Source organism: Pipistrellus hanaki (assembly GCF_964339955.1).
Source record: "Pipistrellus hanaki genome assembly, chromosome: 4".
NCBI classification, from domain to species: domain Eukaryota; kingdom Metazoa; phylum Chordata; class Mammalia; order Chiroptera; family Vespertilionidae; genus Pipistrellus; species Pipistrellus hanaki.
The window spans coordinates 30,815,253-30,834,066 of record NC_140506.1 but is presented as its reverse complement, the minus strand read 5'-3'; positions in this window follow the sequence as shown (position 1 = coordinate 30,834,066).

Sequence of the window (18,814 nt, the reverse complement as noted above, 5' to 3'; positions counted from 1 at the left end):
TGGACACTTACTCTACCAGGCCCATAACAAAATTCCCAGGAACCTCATGGCCACATTAAAGTTAGTATAGTGCTGCTCTAGTTTGGTTCTCAAACTTGGCTGTGCATTGGAATTACCTGTGGAACTTTAAGATATAATGGTGTTCCTTCCCCAGAACTTTTGATTTTACTGGTTTAGGTTGGGGCCTCCACACTAGGATTTAAAAAATCCCCCACCTGGGAAGTGGTTGATTTTAGGTCAGGGAAGAAATGAGCCTGGAACAACTCGTTAGGGAAATTCTAAAAGAAAGGTAGAACTCATCAGAAGAACACAGCTTCCAGCCTAGAGGAACTCCCAATGGTCAAAGCTAGAACAATCTGAGCAACAGAATAAATCATGGTAGAGTTGGCTTTTCAACCATAAAATAATATAAAATCCATGAGTCCAAACTCATATAAATAGTGAAATAAAAAAATAAATGGAGGAGCAGAGATTAACTCTTCCTCACTATTAATTCCAATTAATACTAGTAAATGTGGAAATAAAGAGGGAAATAGAGAATAACTATTAGGCAAACATTAAAGGAATAACTGACGCAGACAAGACTCAAAAATGTATGCTCAAATTAGCAAGCAGAAGAGGAGAAAAAGGATTTACATAGATTCAAAAAGTACTCTTCCCATAAAACTTACCAATATAGAGTAAAAAACAGTAATTTTATAGCAGAAAAACCCCACAGACACCAACTCACCAATGTAAATATCACTGGCAATAAAACATCTCAATATCCTGAATCTTTTGCTATGATGTTCAACATCATTTTTGTGGTGGTATTGATAAAAATGCATAACCTCACTCCAACTGTAACAAAACACAGAGACCCAAATTGAGGGATATTGTACAAAAGTACTGATTAGTACTCTTCATCAAAAACAAGATTATAAAAGATGAGGAAAGTGGGAAAAACTGTTTCAGAACTAAAAAGTCACAACTAAATAAACTAAATACAATGTGGGATCCTAAATAGAATCCTGGAACAAAAAATATGTTAGTGGGGGGTAAATAGTGAAATTTGAATCAAATCTATAGCTTAGTTAATAAATGTATACCAACATTAATGCCTGTTCTTGATAATTCCAATATCTATATCCTATATAATAAAGAGGTAATATGCAAATTGACCATCACACCCTCACAAGCTGCCTACGACCAGTCCCACAGGGGTGTTAGTGAGGGACGACCAAATGACTGAACAGCAGGCTCCAGCCTAGAGGACCAGGCCAGCAAAGGGGTAGTAAGGGGTGATCAGGTTGGCAGGGGGGAGCAGTTGGGGACAACCAGCCTGGCAGAGGGGGGCAGTAAGAGGTGACCAGGCTGGGGGCAGTTAGGAGTGATCAGAGGTAGTAAGGGGCGATCAGGATGGGCAGTGGGGGACAGTTAGGGGTGATCATGCAGGCAGGCAGGTGAGTGATTAGGAGCCAGCGGTCCAGGATTGTGAAAGGGATGTCTGACTGCTGCTTTAGGCCCTCAGAATCCTCAGGATCGGGCCTAAACTGGCAGTCAGACATCCCCTGAGGGGTCCCAGATTGGAGGAGGTGCAGGCTGGGCTGAGGGACCCTCCCTGTGCACAAATTTTGTGCACCAGGCCTCTAGTATATATATAAAAGCCCAGTGACTGGAACAGCAGAACGACCAGTGGCTATGATGCACACTGCAACAGCCAACCAACCTGATCCAGGCCCCAATTGCCCCCCTGCCAGCTGACCCAGCCCTCGATTGGCCCCCAACAACCTTATTGGGGGCAGGACCAGCCGGCCAACCGCCCATGGTCCCTCCTCCCCACTGGCTCAGCCTGATGGGCCCCTATTGGGGCAAGGTGGCTGGACCTCACCCATGCACTGGGCCTCTAATGGTAATATAAGATGTTATCATCAGGGAAACAGAGGAAGGGATATTAAGAAACTCTTTATGCTATTTTTCAAACTTTCTGTAAATCTAAAATTAGTTCAAAATAAAATGAATTGTTACACAGGAGAAGTCCCCAGGTGAATCTAATGGTAGCCAAGGTAAAACTACTATTCCAGAAGTCAGTGTCTGGACTCCTTCCCTCCCTTCTTTTTACTCAAGGAAAATCAATTCTTCTTATCTTTGCCTCATCAAGTGAAATAGCTTAAGGTGGTTGGATAAGGAGCAATGCTGTAAGTAACATCAATGCTACATCCAGGAAAACATCCATGGGGACCATACACTTGGAGCATAAACATCATGGTAGACATATTTGGCATCTGGATTCCCTATATTCATTCTGCCTTCTTTTGGTAAGAGCAGAATTTATTTTTAAGAAGTTACCTATTTCCTTTTGAGTAATCTTGATGACCTTCATCCAGGAGTGGGCTATCCTTTTCTCTGAATCTTGAGAAAAGTAATACAGGGAAGGGGTGTCTGGACAGAGCTATTGATTGGCTCCCATTGACTAGATCCATAGCTACTGTGGTTCCAGTACTATTCCAAGTGACATTCTCTGGCTTCCCCTTTGATTTTCTGAGCTACCTGTAACATTTCCTTTTGATCAAATTAGTTAAAATCAGCTATTGCTTGCCACCAAAGAACCCTAAGAAACCCTGAATCCACTGGTTTCACAGATCAGGTGGGAAAAAGACATCTGAATGGCATCCAAAAGTTATCAGTGGTACTAAACAGAAAGATACAGTATTCCTGACCTCAATAACAGTGCTGCTTCCATCACATTTTATGAAATCATTATTGTTTCAGTTATAAGTAGGGCTCTCTCTTTCTAAAATATTTGAGTAAAAGAGTGCCCTGGTTAAAAAAAAAAAAAAAAAAAAAAAAAAAGCGTATTTGCAGTTAAGGCAGAAATAGATTCCAGTACCACACTCAGTTGGAATTATCAGTCTGTCTTTATATTAGGTTATGAGATTCATAAGGATGAAAGCATACCTAACCTTATTTATCTAGCACCTTATTTTGCTAACAACTATCACAATGTCTGACATAGAGTAGTTCATGATACTTATTGAATGAATGCATAAGACATCACCACCACATGACTTTAAAACAAAATTTAAATGTTATTGGTTCCAGAAAGAGATAGATAGAAACATGTAATACACATTCAGTAGTGTACTACATGTGCCCCGACCAGGGATTAAAACACAACCTCACTGGGAATTGAACCTGCCACCTTTTAGTATATGGAATTGCACTACAACCTACTGAGCCACACCAGCCAAAGCACCACCACATGACATTAAACCAGCTTTACTAAAACTCTATTTATCTGAAGTTTGTTTTGTCTAAAACATGTATAGGTTGATTAAAAGAATTTAAAAAAAAAAAAAACTATTTTAGGAGGAAAAATCTGTTTATGTTACGAGGTAGCCTCATTTTTGAAGAGTCCCTCATTTTAATAAAATAATAATTGCCTAAAATCTTCAGCTCAAACCACTATTACTGTCATGCTCACAGAAGTTTCTTCCCAATTCTTTGCCTTCCTAAAACAGCCAAAAGAGTAAGAACTGTCTGCTTCTAATGAGAATGGGGGGAAAAACACACACACAAAAAAAAACCTCACGCTTGAGAAGCCATTGAGACAATTTGATCCAGCCTCTTGAGAAGCTATTGTGAGCTACAAAAACCTTCCTGCAGGCAAGACACCACTCAGGATCCCAATCAGGGTGAGAGAGTCTATGCCTTACTTATAGAAAACCCCATTCTTATGGAAATTCCATTCTTATGGAAATATATTAGGGTCCTTTATTACATTAGGTTATGCTGCAGAATTCATGCGAAGAAATTGTGTGGCAGGGAGGAAGATGAAATGAAACAGACATTTCAGCATTGTTAAAATCAGGGTTCTTAGTTGCCAACCACAGAACCTAGTCTATCCGGTTAGAGTAGGAAGCAATTTAGTAAAGATTTAGAATATTCACAGTCTTTGGAAGAACTGAAGGAACAGGCTCTGAAGTGAGCCTCCAGGAACAATCCCCAGAACCTCCGTGCAGAACTGGCTGGGAAGGAATTCTCCGCTCCTGGTGATTCCAGAACCACACTGCCTCTTCCTACCATCTGTGCCTGCAGCACGGATGCCCTGCATCCCACCTGCTTCTTCACATAACTCACTTCTGCATCTAAATCTCTGTCTGTGCATCTGATTAGCAGAACCTGAGTCACATGGCTGCATCAGGGAGGCGGGGGAAAGTGAGAAATGTGGGAGCTTTGTGTGCTATCTTGGAAAGATGGGATTCACACCATGGGAAACCATCACAATGTAGAAAGAATATCAAAAGATTTCACTAACAGGGTCAACCAGGATGATTTGGACGTTAAAAGGCTCCTGCTCTTGATTTGTTGTATTAATCTGTCCCCTGGCATAATATTTTCAGCCATCAGGAAGAAGTGGGCCTGAGTGCCAGCTTCAGGATGCCTGTGCCAACATCAGTCATTCCCTGCTAAATACCTCAAAAGAGAAAAGAATTCTCATGTAAGGAGCACATTCTCTATGCTAGACACTGTGCTAAGTGCTTTCCATGCACTAAGTGTTTCATTTCCTCAATCCCAATTCAAGGGTACAATTCTTATTTTATAGATTAACTAGTAACCCAGTGCACAAACTCGTGCACATTGAAAGGAAATTAGTTAAAAGGTGGCTGGCAGGGCAGGAGTTGGTGAGAGGGGCCAGACACGTCCAGGAGCTAACCTTCCATAGTCCCACCCCTGTGTCTGCAGAGTGAGTGGGGTCCCTCCAGCAGGTGGGGTTCCTTTGCCTGGCCTGTGGGGATTGGGCCGAAATCAGCTCTCCAACATCTTCCGAGGGGTCCTGGAATGTGAGAGGGCACTCTGCAAAGTTGCTGTTGTATAGGGTGTGAAACATAAATGTAAGCATGCAGTAAACCAGATTTGCGGCCAACAGTGCCCCAGCAAAAACATAACCCACAACCAAAAGTGGGATCATGGGGCCCCTCTAGGAATTGGGCTCCCTCCTCTCTGGTTTCAGGGTGTGTCACCTGAGAACCACTGCTGCCAAGTCACTGCAGCTTAGCAGCTTCTATGTTGAGCATATGTCCCCTGGTGGTCAGTGCACATCATAGCAACTGGTCAGAAGGTAGGAAGGACACTTAGCATATTAGCCTTTTATATGTATAGAAGAAATCATTTTTCTTAAAGTCTATAGGAAGGTGGGGCCAGAATTTAATCTAAGTTCTCTCCTAAGTTATGTTCTTTCTATTCTATTGGGTTCTTAACCAGGGCTTTTGTGGACTTACTGAAGATAGTTAACATACATATCTCTGGGGAGGTCATCTATAGCTTTTATCAGCTTCCCAAGCACTAGTGGACAACTGCACTACCAAAAGTTACAGATCAGTTTATCATCAGAAAGCTGTTGTTGGGAAGGAGTGTGTACTCCAGTTAATTATTTTTGTTTTTTATATTTGCACTTATTGACTATGATATCATTTTGCCATATAAGATTCAAATTTTAAATATAAGTCAAAAGACCTTTTTCGGGGGCGGGGAGGGGATACATGTCTGTGTAGGAATGAGCAAGAGTTAAAAAGTCACTCTCTGAATGATGAGGAAGGGCTGAGCAAAATAGGGACATATTTTTCATTTAACTACTGAAGTATTAGCCATATATCAGAAGGCCTAGCATCTATTTGTGACTTTGTCACCAACACCATTTATCCGAGCCTCCATCACCTGTGTGATGGGAGTAATATAAAACCTGCCATCATTTCCTCCATCACAATGTTATAAGATTGTTTTGGAAGTACTTTCATTTCTCCAACAGAAAGGCACCATATATCTGTATATACACCTGTTATGACCTCTTTGGGGAAAAGAAAAGCACCTCAGAAAAAACTAGGTTTACAACTTGTAGGACTGAGTGATTTCTGAAGCTCACAGGCTTCCATACACAGGATGCTCTTTGTGAAAAACATGTTTATTTCTCAGTTTTTCATTTCCAGTAGGTTGCTTCTTTCCCCTTCCCATTTTTTTTTTTAAATTCCAGTATAGATACGTCTCTCAAATTGTGTTAGCTAGCTGGAATGTGGCTTTAGATGGTTCATTATTTATGTCTTGCTGTCAACATGCATATTATTTTCACAGAACACAAAAGCCTTCCTCCAGAAACAAGGTAACGACTGTTTTAAAACCAGAAGATGCAAAGAAACCCAGGGGAGTTCGCCTGGCCCACTAGGAGAAGTGGCAGTGCACACCATAAATATAGAAGAATGTCTAAATGTAGCATTTTATGAACAGGGCCGACCATCTGTGTGTGAAATGTCCCCTTCTTTGCCATCGAGTCCCCAAGCAATCAGTTTTTAAAATGGCATTTTAGAAAGGTAATGAATATCTACTAACACCGGATGTAAACTTAATTTCAAAGCCGCGGAACAGGCCATAAATAAAGCCATTGAGTAATTTCCATAGCTCCGACTGTTCAGACCAATGGAAATATGGATTATCAACAAGGGAAGCGGAGAGCACCTCTCAAATAGTGTGAAACTCGAGGTAGTGTGAAGTTCAATTACTGATGGTTGTTCTTGCTGTTAGAGTTGTACTGTGTGTTTTGTTTTGTTTTTTTCTTGAGTGGTTTTCATAAAGAAAAGTATAAAGAAGTGAACAATTATGGTGGCATCTATGATAAGAGAATTCAACATGTGATATTTATTAAGCAGGTGGCATGGAGGAGAGACCAAGGAGAAATTTTTGAAAACTGCTTTTCCCATGATGTTTCTTCCAACTTAGCCACTCCTAATTCCAAAGTATTTTTTTTTTACACATGATATTGCTTGGGTGAAGATTAATTGTACTTGCTCAATCAGATGCTACCTCCCACCCTGGGAGTTAAAGAACTCTTCAGATTGCCACAGGCACAGGAAACTTGCTCTATATTGTTTCTCCTCCGTAGAAAGCAGACAGCACACCAGCTCTCATGAACCCTTTCCTACCCAGTTGGTCATCAAGTCTTGTGGCTTTTTCTTCACCTAACTCTCCCATTTGTCCCTTCTTTGCCATGTCAAATTCAGCTTCCCTAACTAAGTTTCATCACTTCCAAGATTACTGCAACAGCCCTCTAAATGAGTTTCCAGTTGACAGTCCAACCCTTTCCATTTAACTTTCATCCTGTGTCAGATTAGCCTTCCAGGTATACTACGCTGATCATGCCCCTCCCCTGCATGTCCACAGAGAAAGGCCAAAACTGCTAGCTTAGCACACAAGGCTCCACTATCTTTCCAGGTCCACCGCCCAGGCCTCCCTCCACAAACCTCATGCTCATGCCCAACTGTTGTCTCTAAGGTCGCAGCTGTTCTGCTAGTCACTCCTTTGCCCTCCTCTCAGCCAGTCACCTTATTCTCCACTCTGGTGGGCAGAACCCTGGGCCCTGCACAGCTCCCTCAGTCATGCCCACTCTACTACCCACTGACCAAAGTGGACACAGAACTTCTTCACAGAAATTCTCTAAATTTACACACACACACACACACACACACACAAAGAAGAACACTTATAGATTTCTTATTATATCACAACACCAAGGCAGGGCATAGATTCTCATATACAAAGCCAAGTATTCGGAATCTAAAACTATTCTCTCTTAAGAGCCTTAAGAGCTCTTGAAAATCAAACCTGTTTTTGCTTGCAGACTACTTTCTTTACTCTGGACTTGAATAACTTTTTTTGAAAGTGCAAATTGCTTTATTTTAGATGGCCCTTGCCATTTATAAATGCCATTGATATAATGGGGAGATATCAGGACAATTAAGAACTTCCAGGAACAAACAAAAAAATCAGATATTTCAAAACTGTTATCCAGTTAATTATACAGGGTCGGTCAAAAGTAGGTTTACAGTTGTTCATATGAAAAATAATACAGATTAATAAATAGTAATATATAAGAATAAACCTACTTTTGACCCACCCTGTATTGGTTATGCACATAGTTTGTAATCAAATCATATGTAATTTAAGCCATTGCTATGACTTTTTGTTATGAAAAAGGCAGCTTAGTTGGCCTAAGATTTGCTACCATTTTCCAAATTTGGGTTTCCAAGGTCAATTGCTAAAGGACTCTTTATTCTATGACTAGAACTTAAACTATAAACATTTAGACTATAAATAGTGTCAGTTGTCAGAATGTTATTGTTGACTGTGACTTTGCTTCCTCCCAAAATGGTGTCCCATAGGCATTATTAAATGATAAAGATTAGTATGTTTTCCCCTGTCTTTATGGTTCTTTACAAAAAAAAAAAAAAAAAGTAAAACTCTATTAAAACAGACAAGCCCACATTTTTGTTAATATTACTAATTGGTCTGCTTAAAAAGGACATATAATTAGGATGTAATTAAAGAAATGTAAGATTCTTGATACAATTACATCCTTCTTTCCCATAATTTTTGTTGCTAATCACTGCTTAATATAATCCTGGGTTTACCCTAAGTTTAAATAGAATTAATTACCCTTTACCTTCCTAAGAATCAAACCCCAAGTTTCTGGACCATTTTTTAGAACTGACACACCTTCAGCTATTTCTGATTAAGGAATATTCTTCTAATTGCTTATTTTCCCAGGCTTCTGCAAAAGCAGTTTTCCACAAGTTCTAGCTTGTTTTCTGTTTATAGCACACCCTTGTTCTTTTTTCTTTTTTTTTCTGTTCTTTTCTTTTTTTAGAAATCTTAGTGGAAAGAGAGAGAGAAAGAGAGAGAGAGAGAGAGAGAGAGAGAGAGAGAGAGAGAGAGAGAGAGAGAGAGAGAGAGGGAGAGAGGATATAGACAGATAGAAGTTCTGCAGTCACCAATCGCAGCATGAGTGCCCTGGAGCACTCTGCCCCAAACTAGAAGTTGTCCATTCTACAACCTCTTCAATTCTGTCTTTCTCTTTGGAGGAAACCTGACTCTCCTATTCAGCAATCAATCCAGCATGATTTCATGTAAAACTGCTTTCAAAACGGGCTATGGTTACAAAGCAAAGCTTATCAAAAGTTACCCTTTCTAGTTAGACCATAGGGTTTTTTAAAAGAAATAGAGAATGATGTCACCTTAATTGGACAAATGTTCCACTTGTAGGAAAGGAAAGCGATAATCTCAGAGGTAAACACAGACTGGAAGGTAAGAACCAACCAAATCTTACGTGGCCACCTGGGAATGCAGCAAACTTGGGAAAATAAAATTGTTGAAAAATAAATAAATGGTGAGAAAAATCAATAAGAAAATCAAGAGCTCCTAAAGAAAACAAGAGAAGAAAAGAAGGCTAAACTGATTGCTTCAAAGAGCAATTGGGGTGCTTCAAGTCAATGAAAGAAGAGAAAGGGTAAGAAAAAAAAAAAACACACAGAACAGAGGAAACAGTTGGTCCTATGGTCAGAAAAAAAATAAGTTTGATGTAATATTTATGAGTGAAAGGACTTAATAGCAAATGCCTAATACCCTGCTGGGTCCCTTTGAGAAACTAATACATGTTTGTTGACTAACAAAAGGTAGGAAAAGAGCTGCTTAGATGGAGTGGGAGAGTGTAGACGAGGGAGGAGCTGACAAGTTTTCTGTTTGAGATAGTACAGATGGCTTACAAGAAAGGGAGTGTCTGTTACTGATACCTGATTTATGACGACCTAAGTATTTCAGGGATGCGTTTGCAGCTTTACTCTCCTGCTCACGCTCAAAGTGGGTGGGTCTATGGCACACCACACTCTACAAACCCTTACTGACTTTATAGAGGACCAGACCAGGGTGGTGAGTATGTGTGGGAGACAAACAAAAAAACCCTATACACAATTGGGAATTTAGAAATATATTGAAATTTATTTCTGGAAATTTGTTACCTGAATTTTTATATTGAGAATTTGTAAAAATAATTTTCTACTATTAACATGTTTTTACAAAATAAGTGGAATGTGAAAAATTGTACTTTCCTCATCTACTGGGAGATGTGTGTGTGTGTGTGTGTGTGTGTGTGCACGTGTGATTTGCCACTCTAAGATTTTCTAGGTTGGAAACTAAACTCAGTTATCACTGATAATGACTGTCCGTTCATTTCACCTACTCAGACTGGGTGTGTTTGGAAACTCGCCCTGTAAATCATGTGTGCTAACAGTCTTTCATCACGCCTTCATGATAGCTCCCTATGCATTCCAATGTGCAGAGGTAGTTACCCTAGTTGCTTTGGTTACCGGTGTTACAAAGGCAACAACACAAAAATTAACGGGGAGAATGAAGATTTTTGAAGCTGTACCCCAGAATCCTCCAGATTTCACCAGCCCTCTATTCCCCAGCCTTCCAAACAGAGCCCTGCAGTGACCTCAGAGACTGGAATAGAACTGGGGGCCTGCACACCCTGTCAACATGAGCCTTGCATGTCCTAGAAAGTACAAAGAAGAATGCTCAGCCCCTCCCTGGGGCCCCGTGGTATGGGGACAGCTGGCCCTGGGAAGCTGTTTGGTCAAACAGCTGCTATTCTACATGGCTCCACTCCATAGGCCCCAAGTGCATAGCTGTACTTCCGAGTTATAATGATTCCCACAATCAAGATACATAACATCAGGAAGGAGGAAAAGAGACTGTGGGTGGTGGGTGGGGAATAGTCCAGGCTCTTCACTCAGGGTGGTGATCTTAAAAATGTTATTGGGTTATGTCACTCTCCTCAAGATTTATTACACACACTGTTAATACCTTCTGAAGACAACATCAAACTCTTAAAACAAAAACATAAATTTACATATTTGACCTAGCAAGCGCTCTTCTAGAAAATTATTATAAGGAAATAATCAGTGCACAACTATTTATGTACAACGGTACTCACCAAAAGTGTTGTTTATAATGCCAACGTATGAGAAACAACCTATGAAGTTTGATTAAAGAAATGATGATGTGTATTTACATGGTAATATAATATTAGCCATTAAATACTATAATCAGTCATCTTTATTTTTAACTTAGGAAGAGGTCGATATTTTGATAAATGAAAAGTTCAAGTGAAAAACAATGCATAATCTGACGCCATTTAATTTGAACGTGTACATGGAAAAGAAACTAGAAGATTCTACAGCAATATTTTCTAGGGAGGTATTGTAAGTCAATACCACTCTCTTCTTCATACCTTTGTCTATTGACTGAACAAAGTATAAAATCAAGCAAGTAAAAAAGAATCTACCCTTGCCTTCTAGGACACAGGACAATTTTTATTAGACTGATAATTCAGACCATCTCATAGTCCATTTTTTTTTTTCTCTGAATAACATCTTGTTTATGCCTGCACTGGGAGGCATTATGGTCCTTTGCTTACACTGGAATCAGGCAGTAGATGCACAGATCCAACATAACTTTATTCTCCAACATATTGGCTCTGGCAAGTCAGGAAATCATTCTGATGACTAGTTGAATAAAATCAGCCCAAATACCATTAGCATCTTATCTCCATGCTGTCAGAATATGCCCATACTCTTCCAAGCAAAATCTGGCGGCCTCATGGTTGAACAGTTCTCTTCACCAGGAGGATTCTTATTCAGGGATTAAAAATACATGGCATGGCTACCATTGCTACCCCCTCTCACAGCCGTGGCAGACATCATTAATCACACTTTGTCCTGTGAACCCAGATGTGGCCTCAAAATCTTTTCCAACACAGCTGTGCTCCAGGCAGCCCCTATCAATCATTTATTTCAACTCAAGTTGAAACCTATTAGCCATATCTGCTCTGATTACTCTGGCTGGAACATTATTATTCCTCTGACTGGTTCCCAGGACTATGGAGTCAAGAAGCATGACCTCTTTCTTCCTTTAATGTTCTCTCTCCCCCTAAAATGTTCAGAAGTTATAAAGGTGTTGCTGACATAAGGTTAAGTCTCTAGGCAGCATGTTTTAAAAAGCCCCCTACCTCCAGCCCTGAACTGCATAAAAGGAACATTTCATTTCAAGATCTTAAAAAATTACAGAATGAAAACTTGAACCTGATGAAGACTACATGTATATTCCATATAAAATAATGGAATATTAAGAACAGTCACAACTATTAACAGAAAGTAGAACCCAAAAATCAACATGGCAGACTAGAAGGGAACCAATGCAATAAGGGAATAATTTTTTTCATTCTATGTCCACAAAAATCATACTTCTTCCTAAAGTTTATCTGAAGAAGGCATTATAAAATCCTAAAATATGAATCTTCCACATCTGAGATAGATAAGATCCAGCTTTAAAGAAATGGTCACCTGGAAACTAATATGGCATATTAGTCACATAGTTCTAATCTCAGCTTCAAATCACAAGAAACAAAATCACACACATACACACTGTCCATCCTTGGAAAGTTAGTGTGTTATCAGCAACCCAGAAATTTTGAAGAAACCCTGTAATAATTAAAGATGATGTGATCACATTAGTAGCAAAAACCATAGCCAAAATCAAGCAGAAAAAAATGCAAGGGAGTGGGGATGGTTTAAGAGGATTTCCAGAATGGGAGAATAATAAAAATGAAGAGGCAGAAATCAAAGAAATTATACAAAAAAATTCTCAAAAACCAAAGAATGACACATGTTTCAGATTGAAAGAACCCACAGAATGCCAAGCAGATCTTAACAAAATTGCAGAATACCAAGGATAAAGAGAAAGTTTCCATCGAGAGAAAGAGAGAAAAGATGACTCAGAATGAGAATCAATTTGGCATCAGACTTCTTATCAGAAACACTGGATGTTAACAGACACTAGGAAACCTCTTCAAAATTTTAAGGGGAAGATATTTTTTTATTTTTCAATTGCAGTTGACATACAACATTATATTAGCATACAGCATATTGATTAGACATTTATATATCTTATAAAGTGACCACCCTGATAAGTCTAGTACCCATCTGATACCCCACATAGTTATTACAATATTATTGACTATATTCCCTATGCTGTAAGGGAGGATCATTTTGAATGGAGTATTTTTTACTAGAAAAAATAATATCCAAGTTAAAGGGGAACAAGAAACTACAATTTTAAGTACAAGAAACACTTGTCACATTATTGAATTTTTAAGGGAATTAAAGTTTTTCAATGTTGAGGCAGTTGGGAAATTGTATTTTAGTTTGAGGAGAGGATTTTGATTGCTTTTGAAAAAAATTATCAAGAGAACATCCAGCAAAGTTGCTAAAGGTGTCCATTTTAAAAAGAGAAAGAATAAAGAAAAGGTAGACTTTTCAACAAATGGTGTTAAAACAACTACAACATCTACATGCAAAAAAAAAAAAAAAAAAAGAATCTATAACACAGACCTTATACCTTCACAAAAATTAACTCAAAATAAATCATAGGCCTAAGAGTAAAATGCAAAAACTATAAAACTTCTAGAACATAGATAAAAACCCAAATGACCCTGGGTATTGTGATAACTTTTTAGATACAACACCAAAGGCTCAATCCATGAAAGAACCAATTGATTAGCTGGACTTCATTAAAATTAAAAACTTCTGCTCTGCCAAAGATAATATTAAGAGAAAGAGAAGACAAGCTGTGAACTGGGAAAAAGAATTTGCAAAAGACACATCTAGTTACTTACTAGATGTGTCTTTTGCAAATATACAAAGAACTCTTAAAACTCAACAAGAGAAAAAACAAATAAGATTTTAAAATGAGCCAGAGACCTGAACCTAGAAAGACGTCCAGATTTTGTTATATCTCAGCGAAGAAACTATACAGAAGGCAAACAAGCATATGAAAAGATGTTTCACATCATAGGTCATCGGGGAAATCCAAATGCAAACAACAGTGTGATACAACTCATTCCTATGAGACGGGCCAAAATTCAGAGCACTGATATCTAATGCTGGTGAGGCTGTGGAGTAACAGAATCATTTACTGTTGGTGGAAATGCAAAATGGTTCAGGCACTTTGGAAGACAGTTTGGTGGTTTTAAACAAAACTAAACATAGTCTTACAACATATCCAGCTATTGCACTCAGAGGAGTTGAAAATTTATGTCCATAAAAACCTGCACATAAAAATTTACTGCACTTTTTTTTTTATAATTGGCAAAACTTGGAAGCAACAAAAGTATCCTTGAATAGATGAACAGATAAATAAACTGTGGTGCATTCACACAATGAAATATTATCAGTGCTAAAAAAGAAAGGAGCTATCAAGCCATAAAATGAAGAGGAGGAGTGTTAAATGCAAAAAGAAGCTAATCTGAAAAGGTTACATACTATATATGATCCCATCGATATGATATTCTGAAAAAGAGAAAACTATGAAGACAGTAAAAAGATCAGAGGAGATAAACAGGCAATGTACAGAGGACTTATAGAACAATGCAAATTCTCTGTACGGTCCTTCAATGATTGATATAGGTTATTATACATTTGTCTAAGCCCATAGAATATTGAACACCAAGAGGAAGGGAGAAAAGAGGTGAGGATAACTTCTTATTGGGCAGCTTAGTTAGTTTGGTTTTAAACAAAACTAAACATAGTCTTACAACATATCCAGCTATTGTATCACACTGTAACTAATTTACCTATTAGTTAGGGGCCATGAAAAGTTGTTATCCTCTGTATATTCATTTAGCAACTTATGAGAAACAATCCAGTTCTGAAGTCCAGTTTCTCGTATTTGGAATCTGAAATTTTATTCTCTCAGCAAATACAGCAAATGCTCTGTCCTTGTCCCCCTTTCCATGCCAGGGACAACGGACAACAAACAGATCTACTTCCCTACAGATTGCTCATTGCCACCAGAATAGATGTTTTCCTATGAGGCTGCTTGAGGTCCTCTTTCACTTACAGAATCAGAGACATTGTGTGCCTTACACAGCACTAGAGCGTTGGTTTCCTTGAACAACCACCATTCTATGCTTTGTCTCACTTACCCCAGTGTATACAGAGTGTACAACTCAGTCATTAACTTATAGTATTTTCTTGACCCCAGCACATGTAAACAGAAGGATGGTCCCAAGGAACCATGAGGTAATCCTCTTAGAAAAATAATAGCAATGAGCTCTGTGTCCAAAGTGCTTCCACATAAATTCTGAACCAGCCCTCAAAGAAAGCCCAGGAGGCCACCCCCATGTGGACATGAGATGGCCACCACAAGTGGCTGGCAGGGGAGGGCAGTTGGGGGTGATCAAGCCAGCAGGGGAGGGCAGTTGGGGGCAATCAGGCCTGCAGGGGAGGGCAGTTAGGGGCAATCGGGCCAGCAGGGGAGCAGTTAGGCATTGATCAGGCTGGTAGGGGAGTGATTAGGGGATGATCAAGCTGGCAGGCAGAAGCAGTTAGGGGTAATCAGGCAGGCAAGCAATTGGAAGACAGCAGTCCCGAATTATAAGAAGGATGTCCCAGATTGGAGAGGGTGCAGGCTGAGCTGAGGGACACACATACACACACCTGCACCCCATGCATGAATTTCATGCACTGGGCCTCTAGTCTCATATAAATAGAATCACCCAATACATGGTCTCCTATTTCTGGCTTCTTTCACTCGGCATAATGTTTTTGAGGTTCCATAGCATGCCAAAGGCTGTTCCTTTTTATTGTGGAATAGTGTTCCATTGTGTGGCTGTGCCACTATTTGTTTATCCATTTACCTATTGATAAACAGGTAGGTTGCTCCAGATTTTGGCTACTATGAATGATGGTGCTATAAACACTTGCATGCAAGTCTCCATGTGGTTATGTTTTCATTCCTCTTAGGTAGATATCTAAAAGTGGAAATGCCAGGTGGTATGGTAGTTTTATGTTTACCATTTTGAGAAACTGTCAAACTGTTCTCCCAAGTGGCTACACCATTTTACATTCCTACCAGCAGAGTATGAGGGCTCGCATTATTCAACATACTCACCATTTGTGGTTGTGTGTTGTTTAGGAAAGCCATTCTAGTGGGTGTAAAATGGTATCTCACTGTGGACTTCACTTGCATTTTTAATGACTAATGATGTTGAATATCTTTTCAGGTCCTGTTACCAATGGAGACGTTGTAAGCAAGGGAGAGATATAATGACTTATGCTTTAAAGCTCAATCTGGCTGATAAATGGAGACTAAGCCATGGGCAGTTGACTAGTTAAGAGATGGTTGTAGTAATCAAGAGGGGTATAATGGCATCCTGGACTCGGGTTATAATAGTGGAGTTGAGAGAAGAAGTTTGAAAACAGATATATTACAGAGGAAATCAACAGAGTTGGCTGATGGACTGCATGTGGGTGAATGGGAAAGAGAAGTATTAAGCTAGGCAGTGGTACCATTAAGTAGGCTTAAGGGAGAGCAAATATGGTGATTATGCTGGGAGTTGCTAAACAATACTTATTTTGGTCACATTAACTTTTGTTGTTTATTATAGATCCAAGTGGAAATGTTGGGAATTTATTTGAATATGATGGTCTAGAGATCAAAGGAGAGGTTTGGGCTGGAGGCATAAATTTGGGAGGCACCAGCATTTAAATAAAGCCTTAAAACCTTAGGAGAGAAAATGGAGAAAAAAAAATAATAGGGTAAAGAATGAGACCTCGAGGCATTTTGAAAGAGTTACTTATAGAGATCTGAGTGTAAGGCTGACCATTTGAAATTTAAGATTGGGGTGAAGATAGGCTAGGGAGGCATCTAGAAATATGTTTAGTTTACTAGTAAGTCTATCTCTGTGCTGTCAAAGGCTATTGAACATTGGGAATGTAGCTTGTCAAACTGAGATATGTATAAAATGCACGCTGTATTTCAAATAATTAATACATGAAGAATGTAAATTCTCATTACTAATTTTTATATTGATTACATGTTGAAATAATATTTTGGATACAGTGGGATAAATAAAAACTATTATTAAATTAATTTTACTTGTTTCTTTGTACTTTTTTATGATGTGGCTACTAAAAAATTTTAAGTTACATATGTGGTTCACATTCTATTTCTATTTCTATTGGATTGACTTTAATGCTCTGCCCACAATCTCATCCTAGCTTTCCAGAAATGTCATGGTGACATATTACAATATCCCTGAATTTATATGCAAATTCCAAAGGTATTTGCTATAAGCCTCTCTTAAAGCATTGATCATGTCCACAACTTAAAGTATCAATGTCTTTTGTATTTTAGCTACATGTTTATGTTGTACAGACAGACCTATATTTTAGTAAAGACAATGCCTCATGGATCATTTGCTCCTTGCTGAACTGGGAAACTATTAAAATAGAAGTATCATATCCTCAGTAGTAATAAGATTCAAGATGTCCTTGAAAAAGTTCAATCAAACAAATCCCTTCTTCCATCTGGTGATATATGACCTGATTAAATGAAGAGAAACTTAATTATTTAATAAGGTCACGATAAGAGTTAGAGATGACTAGATTCTTTATCATCTATGAGATTCTTAATAAACTACAAAAATCATTTACACCAAATTCTCTTTTCATTGCCATTATGCAAGAGTTTCCCTTTAGAAATAGAGAAGTTCTATTTGGTTAGAGATCAAAGAGAGAAACTGTGTAATTCAGCAAAACTTGTCCACTTCCCCCCCTGCCCTCAATGAATAAAGTTATTCCAACAAGGTAATTCCCCAAAAGGGGTCGAGCCACACAGTTTTTTAAAGTTTTATAAAATGAATAAATGGGTAGAATTCCTACAGACTTCTGTGAGAACTTTTGTGATCTCAATCTAGAATGTTCCCAAATGCTTATGATTAATATATCTAATCAAGAGGTATAATAATAGTTCATTCATTTATTTGAAGTGTTGGTTGGCTGTGCCACAGAGGTGAGTTCTCTTACTGGCTAAGCTCTGCAATAAAGCTGAGAATCAAAAGGATTATTTAAAATAGTGTGCCATAAAAAGATCCTGATTAACTCAAAGATTTGCAATGGGAATTAGCCACATAATGTGTTTTAGTGTTTCAGTAGTAAATCAAAGATCATGCCTTTGCTAGGTTTGATGTAGAATCTAGTTTTTGGTATAATGTAGATACTTTGAAAAGCCTTCAGTCATAATTGAAAGGCTAATTGAGATTCTGCAAGGAACTTGCTGGTTATAATTGGAAAAGTTCCTTGCTCTCATTTTGGTTCTGTTTCCATATTTGTTTCTCAGTTTTCCTTGTTCACTAGTGAGGACATGTTTTGTTACGCCCAGACTTTGTGATCCCCAAGGACCACCAGGGAGCCGAGTCCGATTCAATAAACAAAAGAGCCTTTTCCATGCTAGCATGGGCTCTGTCCCACTCACGCCGGCAGCATGGCGGAAGAGAGAGTGAATTTCGCCCAGTCCAGGGGTTTTACTCCGGTCGGTGGTGATGTCACTGCCTCGGCTAACCCTGATTGGTTGGGTGAGGGCTAAGGATAACTCCGCCCTGCCCCGCAGTGAAGTCAGGAGCTCATCCTCGCCCTGCCCTTTCAGTTTAATTTTAAGCAATATATTCCCCAAAGCTTTTGACTGGAAAATTCTGGATTCCTTCTCCGAGGAGGCAGTCCTCTTTTGGCAAGAGCACAGCTTCTGAAGGTGCAGGCACCATGGAGATAAAGGACTGGAGGTGTCACCAGCCCAGCCAGCCAGGCGAGGTGAGGTGAGGCTTGCAGCAAGCTCACCCCACATCCATTCTCAAGCAACCATGATCCCTAACATCAGAAATAGTAAGTGCCTCTTTGAAAAGGTTTAAAGTATAGTGTTCCATATTGGCCAGGACCCAGTGTTAATGGGAATGAAAGCTGATACATCATTTCTGAAAAGCAGTTTGGCAGGAACCACTGGGATCTGTAAGAATTCACTTCCTTTAACTCAGCACTACCCTTCTAGGAATCCATTTCCAGGACAAATGTTTGCATGCATAGAGTTCCTACAGCACTCTCTGTAATTTAGGAAAACA